Consider the following 11,582-nt stretch of genomic DNA (forward strand, 5'->3'; position numbering starts at 1 on the left):
TGTAGAACAAAATGAATTTATTTTAAGGGACACCAAACAATTTCTTGGTGATCTATATGATCACTTTAGCCATGTGAATATGACAGCAGATATGATGTTTGTCACTTTAGACATTCAATCACTGTTTACTATCATTCCTAATGCAGATGGCGTAGTAGCCATTAAAAAATATTTGACTATACACAGTTGTTATACAGATGAACATATAGATCTTATAGCTATGTTTATGGAAATTATATTGGAGAATAACGTCTTCGTTTATCAGGATAGTGTATATATACAGCTAGAGGGCGTAGCTATGGGCACTTCATGTGCCAATAGCTACGCCAATATGTACTTAGCTATGTGGGAGGAGGAAGACGTATTATTTCAGAGTGCATTGTATCTTTCGCACGTGCGGTTTTACAGACGCTTTCTGGACGACGTCTTCCTCGTTTGGGAGGGTAGTCATGAAGACTTACATAACTTTATAGCAGTTATTAATAATTTTACTCCTCACCTTAAGTTCACATATGAATACTCAGCTGATCGTATAGAGTTTTTATATGTTTTTGTACAGAGGGTGATGAAAGATCAGGTTATTACTAGAGTTTATAGGAAGAACTGCTATAGGAATGCCCTTTTATATAGGACAAGTATGCACCCACATCACATATTTGATAACATAATGAGAGGACAGGGTATGAGAATTTCAAGGCTTAATGCATCACAAGAAGGATTCCAGCAAGAGATAAATCGATTCAGATTTAGACTATTACAACGTGGTTACCAACAATGTGAAATTGAGCGTAATTTAATAGACATACATAAACTAAGAACGAGTAGAGCTGCCCCATATTATTCTAATCGAACGAATGAGAAAGAGATTACACGTACTTATAACAATCATGTAAGAATACATATGTACTACACAAATGACAGAAAGGACATTATAGATATCATTAATAGACGTTGGCGGATTTTGACTAGCAGTGAAGAGATTGCACAGATAGTAGGGATAAAACCAACTTTTCAATACAAGAACAGAAGTAATCTTAAAAAATTACTGTGTCATCATAGAGATGGACAGGACAATGATTTATTTGTAGGAACATACCCATGTGGATGGTGTAATTACTGCAATTACATAGAAACAGGTAACATATTTATACATCCAGATACACGACAAACCTTCTCTTTTAAAGTTAATGCCACTTGTAATACAGAAAATGTGGTGTATTTAGCCATGTATCAAGTATGCCAAGCGTTCTATGTTGGAAAGACCAACAGGACGCTTAGGACTAGGATTAGAGAACATGTTTATGCTATTAGAATTCAATATATGAATAATGCTTTAGCTAAACACGTTAAAAATTACGGTCAACAACATATTTTCACATTTATGGCTATAGACAATATCCTCCCAGTTGTCAGGGAGGGTAACATTTGTAGCACCACTCAAAGAAGAGAAGTTAATTGGATGATGAGATTTAGGGCAGATAAGGGTAAGGGCCTTAACGAAAGAGCCTCTATCAAACCTGTATTGAAGGCTAGGCGTATTAAATAAATAAATAAACAATAAATTTCATAATAATTATATTTATATATATATATTTTTCTTATGATATTTTATTATGAATTTAAGCTTCAAAATTAGAAGTACAACGGCAAATTTATCAGCTATTATTAATGATAAAACCGTGATATATGTAGTCTAGGACCATTATCATCACCGTTTATTTCATAGTTGTGTTTAGGTACATTTTATGTTAGTTTGTGAACATTGTATTCTACGTTTGAATGGTATGATCAATGAATGAGAGTCTTGAGTTATATAAGCTTTAGTATATAGTAGTCGTAAGACATACTTTTGTTTTATTATTTACGTAAGTTGTGATATGCATCGAATCGGTTATTGCAGTACTTTTTGTTAAAATTCGATTATATTATGGCAAGAAGAGTGCCTATTCCTTTATGCGCAATGTTATAATATCAATTGTGATGCAGTTCTATTAATATGATACTTTGTTTATATGGACACATTATAATATTCTACCACATTCAGTATGCAAATGTAAAAGTTGCTTATTCGATATGTATTAAATCAAAGGCTGACATTTGATAACCATAACAGGTTTGCAACATGTAATACACTTACATTTTTACTAGTTTGAATAACTGTCATTATTAAGACATAGAATTAGAGACAACATGCATTCGTTGACATTGGATAACTATATGCTAGTAATACGCAGTATTTTATTGCTTTTGTAAATTTGTATAGCCGACGGTGTTTAATAGAATACTACTCTTTAGTCGCTGCTATTTAAGAAAGTGCACACTTATACTTTTCACACATTTTGAGGTTGCTGACAATCGAATATCTTGCATTTAAATTATTAGGTTTTACTATTTAATGTATTTTAATGCATTTTACAAGTACATGATCGATCAAGTAATGAATTTAGGTTCGTCAGTGAAACGCTGCAGGTTTCTACAATAATACCACTTGGCTTATTTTATTACATGTTGTCGTTGAGGCATACTCTTTTAATCACAATATATTTTTAATTCTAATATATTTTTAATCATTGTGCTGCTGTTTTGCTAAGTTGTTCGGAAGGGATATTTGCAACATATTGCTTATGTATATTAGGTATTTATGAGTATTATACGTTCTCACATAGGTGGCGAACGTGTAAGTTGATGTGTATTGCTTTAATATTTTGATTGCAAGTGTTTAAATAGGCATGTGATCTATATAAAAGGAACTAGGATGGCATTTTTGAATGTTAACGGTCTGACGAAGCTACAGTGAAAGCGCTTACCGATTTGTTTTATGTAATAAACAGACTTTTTTGCTACTTATATGGTGGATTTTTTACATCTATCTGATCAGTATATGCTTGGGACATTGAGACGTCTTGGTTATCTCTTAGCCACAGTTATTGGAACATTAGTCTAATAGAAAAGCCTAGCATCAAATCCCTAGAACATACACATCTATTTGTACCATTTCTGATCTGTTTGCATCATGCTGCAAGCTGTCAGCTCTGCCCAAACTAAACAGCATTATGGCAAGATGATGCTGGTGCTGGATGGTCTGGCATAGCAGTCTGCTGTACTCAGGCAGGACAGTTTCCAGCAAAGGTGGTTTAGATGAGGCTTGAGTAATCTCAACCCTCACCCTGTCCATAGACAATGTGTGAATGTACTAGTTCATACCATAGCATATGGCAGAACTTCTCTGGCTCACCTGCCCCCATCCCTTTCTGTTTCAGTGCAGTGAGTAATGGGATGGGTGCCTCTTTGCCATTGAAATGAGGACTGTGGATGATGTGGTTTACTCTAGAGATGCAATCCTCTCAGGCTGTGTGCCCCCACCCCACCTGTGTTGGTGCTGGTGGCAGCTGTTGACACAGACAGTTCTAGCTTATCCCAACTACCCATGTCAGATTGTGTGCACAGATCATAGTACAGCCACACTATCATCATCACTGCCATCTTTCTCAAGTACCAGATGTAACTGCTATTGTGCCTGGTTTCCTCCTCACCAGATGATGTTTCCTGAAGTACTGTGAAGCATATATTTGAGACATCCTAGATTTTGTAGAATGCATCCGATTTTGCCTCATATTTTTACCCTGTACCTTGTAAATATTTTGATTTTCTGGTAAACTACTGAAGATGACATTTAGTCAGTAATGCCTCAGATTGTCAAATCTGTTTTTCTGAAGTACACTTTAAGTCCCTACTTAGTATTAAACCATTTACTTGGGGTTTACTCTCTTCCTTATGAAACCCTGTTGCCTTTATGTCACATGTAAACTCATTAGTGCTTTACAAAGGCTTTATCCTTCTGGGGCACTAAGGCATGCTATTCCCTTCCACTAGCTGTCAGGAATACCATTCCTTATCAGCAGGTTTTAGTCCCACATTGCTAACTATTTCACACTAAGTACAGCGAGTGTGTATGAACCCTTAGCTAAATAATTCTTGTAGCATGTTGTAAATCTGATCATAGGCTGCATATGCTGCTGACAGGTTTTACATTGTAGTGTGCTAAGTGGAATTGTTCACTATACAGTTTGTAAAGATAATCCCCAGGATTCCGCAAGCTCTGTACAATGTGCAGGAATAGTGCAAGAGCTGCTGCAGGCAATATGGCTGTTGTGCGATCCTGGAATAAGATCCCGGGATGTGCACAAGCACTCCTGCACTATTCCTGCATGGACACAGCCACTGGATGCTAATTACCTCATTTGCTGGTGAAAAACATGCAAATGAGGTGAATTAACGATTCAGGAAGCAGGCAGACGTTCGTGCAGTAGCTGAATGCAAACTTCAAAACGGAGGCATGTCAGCTCGTAAAAATGCATGTATTAGAAGGGTTAGGCATGCCAAATGTCAAATATATGGTCATAGGCATGAAAATCAGTTTCAAAATTATAAAAATTTACTTTTTTTTGTTGGCCGATTTCAGCCGTTTAAGCACAGGGCAGCAGGGCGCAAACGGGATCAGCCTGAAAATAAAAAAAAAAGCTGGAAATAAGCTTTTAAACCAAAATCATAATTCTGCCATAATAATTAATGGCATGCATAACGCAACAAGACCATGGAATAGTGGTTGCTAAGGGGGAAGGCTGAGTGTCGGATTTGTAACCATGCATTAACAGTCAATCCTATGCAAATGAGGGCAATGATACTGAATCACACATTTCTCCTCAGTGCTAACTTGCACCCCACCATGTAGGTGCATTAAGACCACAGTGTAAGCCTAAGATCTAGATGACTTCATAAGGGGGTGTGTCATGCATGCATGCTGTAAGCTTATTGGAGCCCTGTGGCCCGTGTTTGCGCTTAGCTAAGCTCAGCTAAGGCAGAGGGTGTGTCTAAGGCTGTATTGTCTTCCACTAAGAAATGCAGAGTGTGATCATGTCCAGGGAGGGCCAGTTTCTGCTAAATGGTGTTTACAGTGCCGAAACGGGTTTGCGTGATGCAAAGCTGTTTTTTAAAAAAAAACAAGAAATAGCAGCTCCATTCACAGCTGAGCACTGGGTTTGCGTGGCGCGCCTCAGGGCTTAAACAGGAAGGCAGTGGGAAGGGAAATAGCAGTAGGAAGGTAATCAAGGAGAACTAGTATAGCTGGCAGGTGAATTGTATCAGAACCAGCCAATTACACAGGCAGCAGCCCAGCCCAGCACACGTCTATAAACTATGCAAACACCTTTCACTCTGGCTTTTCCCACAAACTCTACACCACTGGTGTACACAAACAGGGAAATTTTACCTAACAAAAGCAACAAAATGATAGGGGCTGCTTTTGCTATTATAAATCAACATGTGGAGGAGGCTGAGGGTAGTGAGGATGACAGTGCTAATGACCAACCCACAGTGAGGAGAAGAGTGTACAGACCCAGGGTAACCTACCAGGGGCTACATGAGCTGGAGATAGTGGAGTGCTACAAGGTGGATGGGGACCTCCTACAGCAAATTGTTGAGCTGTGCCAGCCACACCTCATACACAGAACCAACAGAGGGGAACCCATCCCAGTGGATACCAAGGTATGTGTAGGCTTAAGAATACTAGCCACAGGTACCTTCCAAAGGCCAACTGGGGATATCATGGGGATCTCACAGGCATCAGCATCCAGGGTACTCCACCATTTCATAGGTTCATAGGTTGGTACTAGGCTATCGGCCCTAGGGCCTATACAAGCCTAGCCATAACAGTTCCCTGGCTATTTTGTCCCACAGTATTTACCTCCCTGGACCCCTGTCTAGCCGGGCGACTGACGTGATCCCCGGGGTGAATTTCCTGGGGTGAATTTCCTATCTCCCATCCAATCATCAAGTTCCTTTTGAAGAGGGCCAAAGAGGCGCTCTGCTTGACATGTATGGGCAGTCTATTTCAGAGTCTGTGGAGTTTCTGGGTCAGGAACCTATCCCTCCATCATGTTCCTGGATGCCATGTCAGCACATGCCAGTGAGCACATATATTTTCACAACACCCATGAGGCGTTGATCAACAATATGCATCTCTTCCACCAAATAGCAGAATATCCTGAGGTAGTGGGTCCTATAGACTGCACATACATACACATCAAAACACCACCCGGTGAGTGGGGTAGAGTCTACATAAACTGCAAGGGCTTCCTCTCCATCAACTGCCAGGTCATTTGCGATGCCCAGGGCATTATAATGAATGTGTGTGCTGGCAACCCTGGAAGCTATCACGACTCCCACATCTGGCATATGACGCAGCTGTACCAGAGATTTGCCAATGGGGACATCCCATATGGCCACTTAGTGGGGGATGCTGGTTATACACTGGAGCCGTGGCTGATGACACCCATCAGAAATGCACACACACCTGAACAAGAACTCCATAATGAGGCACACGCACAGACCAGAATCATAATAGAGCATGTGTTTGGAATGCTTAAGGCACGGTTCCAGTGCCTGGACATATCCGGTAGAGCCTTGCAGTACTCACCAGCTGCATGTACCCAAATTGTCATTGTATGTGCCATGCTAGACAATATGATCCTGCGGAAACAGCTGCAGCAGGAACAGCATGGGGCAGGGCCACACAGCACCCCACCATTGCCAAGGCCAGCACAGGCACAGAATGACTCAGAGAAGGAACAACCTAAGCCTGCCCCTGTAAGCAGAAGGAGGTGTGCCCAGTATGCCCAGGCCTTGGCAAAGAGGCAATGCATAGCACATACACTGCCACGGTAGGAACCCAGGGAATGGCACATCTCTCTGACTCGCACATACAGTAAAACGGATGCCAAACATGACACTACCTGAGCTTAACCATGTATAGGGAGTGTACTATGTATATCTGACATAGTCCGCCCTCCAGCACCATCCTCAATAACGGCACAGTCACAAGGTAAGTCACTCTCACTATCAGTTGCTGAATGGAGTAGTATGTTCTGCTACTTGTATCTATGGTATGGATGTGAGCATGCAAGGGAATCGGGTGGCTGAATGGGATGGCAGCAGATAGCATACACCTATATCGGAAGCATGAAATCCATAACAAATACTGGTGTCAACATAGTAGGCAGTAATACTCAAGGTGACAAAACCCACTACAGGACATGTGGTGGGCCAAATGTGTGTCCACAGGACACACACATGCATGTCAGTGAGGCTCACATACCCAACAACAGTCTCAGCCAGCAGGACAGGTGTAGACGAACACAAAGAAAGGCTGTGCTAAGGTCTCAGATTGATGGCAATGGAGAACAGCCCCCCTCCACACCTACACAGACAGACTACAACAGGTCAGGCAGTGGGATGTTAGTTCTGAAGGGTAAGAAGTCTGAAACTGAAATGTAGGTCAATAAAACCTAAGAATTGTGCTACACTGATATGCCTCTACTCTGCATGATAGGTCAGAATATAGAATGAAATGGAAGCCAACAGAGTACCTGAAATACCAGTACAGTCATAGCAAATGTTTACGGTTGTCAGGTGTGCCCCCTCCCCACAATCCTATGTAGAAATATAGTAACATGTATGTGTGGGTATAATAAAAGTGGAGCACAGATTACCTGAGCTGGCCATTTTAGCAGGATAGATTGTTGCATGTGTACAATATGCAGGGCTGTGTGTGTTAAGTTGTTGTGTGTTGTATATTGTATGAAAGTGGTCAGCATGTAGGCATGTTGGGTTGTGTCCCGGTGGCCAATGGCCAGTACTGTTGATTACAGGGCCAAGTTCTCACAACTACAGTGCCAAGCACAATGCATCCCAGCAAGACACAATCCAGCAGTAATCAATACTAATTGTTTGGATGTAATATCTGTCACCATCTGAAAGATGGACATGGCATGAATGTGAGCCCAGACATACAAACAGTACACAGGTGGAAGTACCCTAGACTGAGAGTGTATAAAATGTTACTGTCAAATGGGCACAACTTTGGATTTGAACATAGAAGTTAGCAGCGCATTAGTTGGCTGTATAGTATGGAATACTGATGTAGTCTGGCCAAACACTGGCAGACCACAAAAGGCACAAATATGAAGTACTGAGAAACCACTGATGTCCCCACACAAGCCAGCATAAGGGGAATGCCTCATGTATATCTGTGAGTCAGCTGCAAGTAGCTTCCATAGCACACATGCACTCAGATCAACGCACCATCAGCCACAGGTACCTCACATTTCATATCCCTGCTGTTGGGAATTTCTCAATATGACCCCCACTTCTGTATGGGAATACCCACATAATGCAGCATGCTGAAGAGGTGTCCCATGCAGGTGTGTCCCTAGCTGTAAGCAGAACCTTGCCAGCATCCACACCAATGGATTAATAAGGACAGAAACTGTTGCCATTAACACCTTCCACACCTACCCTGTCACTCCAGGGGAATACAGTGGCTTGCAGCCTAGGACTGTAGGAGTGACAGAATGCACTGGCCTGCTACATATGGTCAGCATCACTACCAAATGCCCTACAGTCCTCTGTCAAAGGCCTGTGTCTCACCCATACTGCCAGTGTATGTTATCTCATGGACTCCCAAATAACGACATAACACAGTCCTCAGAACACAAATGCAAGGCAATGTTGACAAATCCCAGTAGTATGTCCACCATGTCCTACTGCATGAACTGTGGACCAACCCCTAAATACTGCTGGGATGAAGTGATAACTATAGGGATACTTATCAGATATAATTTGCATAATGTTAGGAAGAGGGTAGAATAACGGGGGGGGGGGGTAGAAGCATGGACGCCATGGAGTGTGTGAAGCCTGAAACTCTGATGTGTGCACATACAATCCCTGCCTGCAAACACACGAATGGGTGGCTACAAACCTGCTCGTAAACAACAATGTGAAGTGGTAATGACCAGAATTATGAGCTCTCCACTGGGTAACCTGTGTGAATCTGTACAGCTGTGAGGTATGGCCATGGCAGAATATGGCCATTCTGTCACGTCGATAGGTGTACAAGCATGGGATCCTCAGCCACCACAGTACCAAGGTGCTGGACCATTTACACAGACCCATCAGCAAGTGTCTGCAGGTCTCCCTCCAGAATGGCATGATTGTGCAAGAATATGTAGGCTGCAGACCACAATACTGTACACCGCTGCATTCATCTTGTATTCCTCAGGAATATACTTGCGAGCAAATACTTATACCTGTCAGTAGATGATGACATAAAACATCACAGTGTAAAACAGTACACATGTCTGAATATCTCTGCTAACACCAAAACCATATAGGAGAAGCAGCACAGACACAATTATTTACAGTATCCCACTATTCTTTGCCCATTGTGACCCCATATTGTCAACCTGTCTAGAGATATCCTGCAGAAACAGGTTGCTAGCTGTAGGTGTAGAACACAAATGCCTGCACTGGAGCACAGCCTACCTGGAATGGATTCACACATTCAATACAGTAGGTCATACTGGGAATGCTCCCACGCTTAGAGAAACAAAGCCCATGTCTGACAACAAAATATAGAAGGGTCATACTGGCCATGCTCCCACACTTACAGAAATGAAACCCATGTCTAGCAACAACAGTGGACTATACATATCTGTCAGTCGCAGATGTCTGTGCACACACTCCACATTGCACACCAGTCATGCTTTGCACACACATCAGATAGGGATACACACATATATATCCAAGGACAACGCACTATAATAGGTCAAACTTACACATACATAGATGTGGGGAAGAGAGTGACAGGCAGTGACAAAGAGTTTCCCATCATGAGGCCTGTCCCACTGAGCACACATCCAATTGGCCAATATCACATGATGTGCAAATGTCTATCACTGTAGACATTTCTTCTGGTAGCCCTCAGCACTATAGTGTCTGTGGTGCTTGTGATAACTGTGTAACATGACAGTACAAGTCATTATTCATCTAGCAGTTGTATACACAGTCCTGCCAAATGTAAAGTTGTGTGTGTGTGCTTCCAGAGGAATGGTTTATGGCCCATTCACACACACTGCACTCCCCATTGCCCTACTTTAGCTAGCCTGCTGATGTCATTCACCTTGAAATACACATTTGGAGTAGGGCTAGCCCTGTAAGCTCTGTGGCGTGTGTTATAACTGTGTAATACTATAGTGTGATGTACTAGTTAGATAGGAGTTCTAATCCCAGACATGGCAACTGTGAAACTCTGTGTGTCTGTGTGTGTATGGCTCAATGCTTTTGAGGCCATTCACAGTCAGTACACTTTGCATTGCCCTACTTTAGCAAGCCTGCTGATGTCATTCACCTTGAAATATACCTTTGGAGTAGGACAAGCCCTATAAGCTCCATGGCGTGTGCTATAACTGCGTAATGTTATAGTGTGATGTACTAGTTAGGTAGAAATTCTAATCCTAGACATGGGAACTGTGAAACTCTGTTTGTGTGTGTATGGATCAATGCTTTTGAGGCTATTCACAGTCACTACACTTTCTATTGCCCTACTTTAGCAAGCCTGCTAATGTCATTCCCCTTGAAATACACCTTTGGAGTAGGGCTAGCCCTTTAAGCTACATGGTGCATGCTATAACTGCATAATGCTATAGTGTGATGTACTATTTAGATAGGAGTTCTAATCCCAGGCATGACAACAGTGAAACTCTGTGTATGTGTGTGTGTGTTTGTTTGTGTGTAGGGGTCAATGTTTTTGAGGCCATTCACAGTCACAGCACTTTTCATTGCCCTGCTTTAACAAGCCTCCTGATGTAATTCACTTTGAAATACACCTTTGGAGTAGGGCTAGCCCTATAAGCTCTGTGGCACATGCTATAACTGTGTAATGCTATAGTGTGATGTATTAGTTAGGTAGGGGTTCTAATCCCAGACATATATATATATATATATATATATATATATATATATATATATATGTGTGTGTGTGTGTGTGTGTGAGTGTGAGTAGGGCTAGCCCTATAAACTCTGTAGCGTGTGCTATAACTACATAATGCTATAGTCTGATGTACTAGTTAGGGAGGAGTTCTACTCCCAGACATGGCAACTGTGAAACTATGTGTGTTTGTGTGTAGGGATCAATGCTTTTGAGACCATTTACAATCACTACACTTTCCATTGCCCTACTTTGGCAAGTCTGCTGATGTCATTCACCTTGAAATACCACTTTGAGGAAGGGCTAGCCGTATAAGCTCCATGGTGTCTGCGATAAAAGTGGTACACTGTAATAACAATACATAGCTAGGTAGGGGTTTGAATCTCAGTACTGGCAAGTGTGTATGTGTTTGTCAGTATCCTGTGTGGAGATATGATTGTGTAACAACAGACTCATTGTGGGGTGGGTTTTGCAAAATTCTTATATTGAGGACCTGCTGTATGTCACAATGTCCACCTTACAAGGACAACAGATGTCAAACAGCAGAGAGGCTGGTGTAGACAATCCATACCCCCACATGTGACATTATGGATCGGTGAACAATATAGGCAACCCTTGTATTACCCAGAGAACACTGTCCACCCATGTCTCATACACAAGCACACTTGGCTAGGCAACAACCACTATATTGGTAGTTCCATGCATATTGCCCACAGATAGTAACCACGGTGTGATTGCAGTGGACTACAGAGGGCATGGC

Source organism: Protopterus annectens, chromosome 1.part2 (genome assembly GCF_019279795.1).
Source record: "Protopterus annectens isolate FY-2018-M chromosome 1.part2, PAN1.0, whole genome shotgun sequence".
NCBI classification, from domain to species: domain Eukaryota; kingdom Metazoa; phylum Chordata; order Ceratodontiformes; family Protopteridae; genus Protopterus; species Protopterus annectens.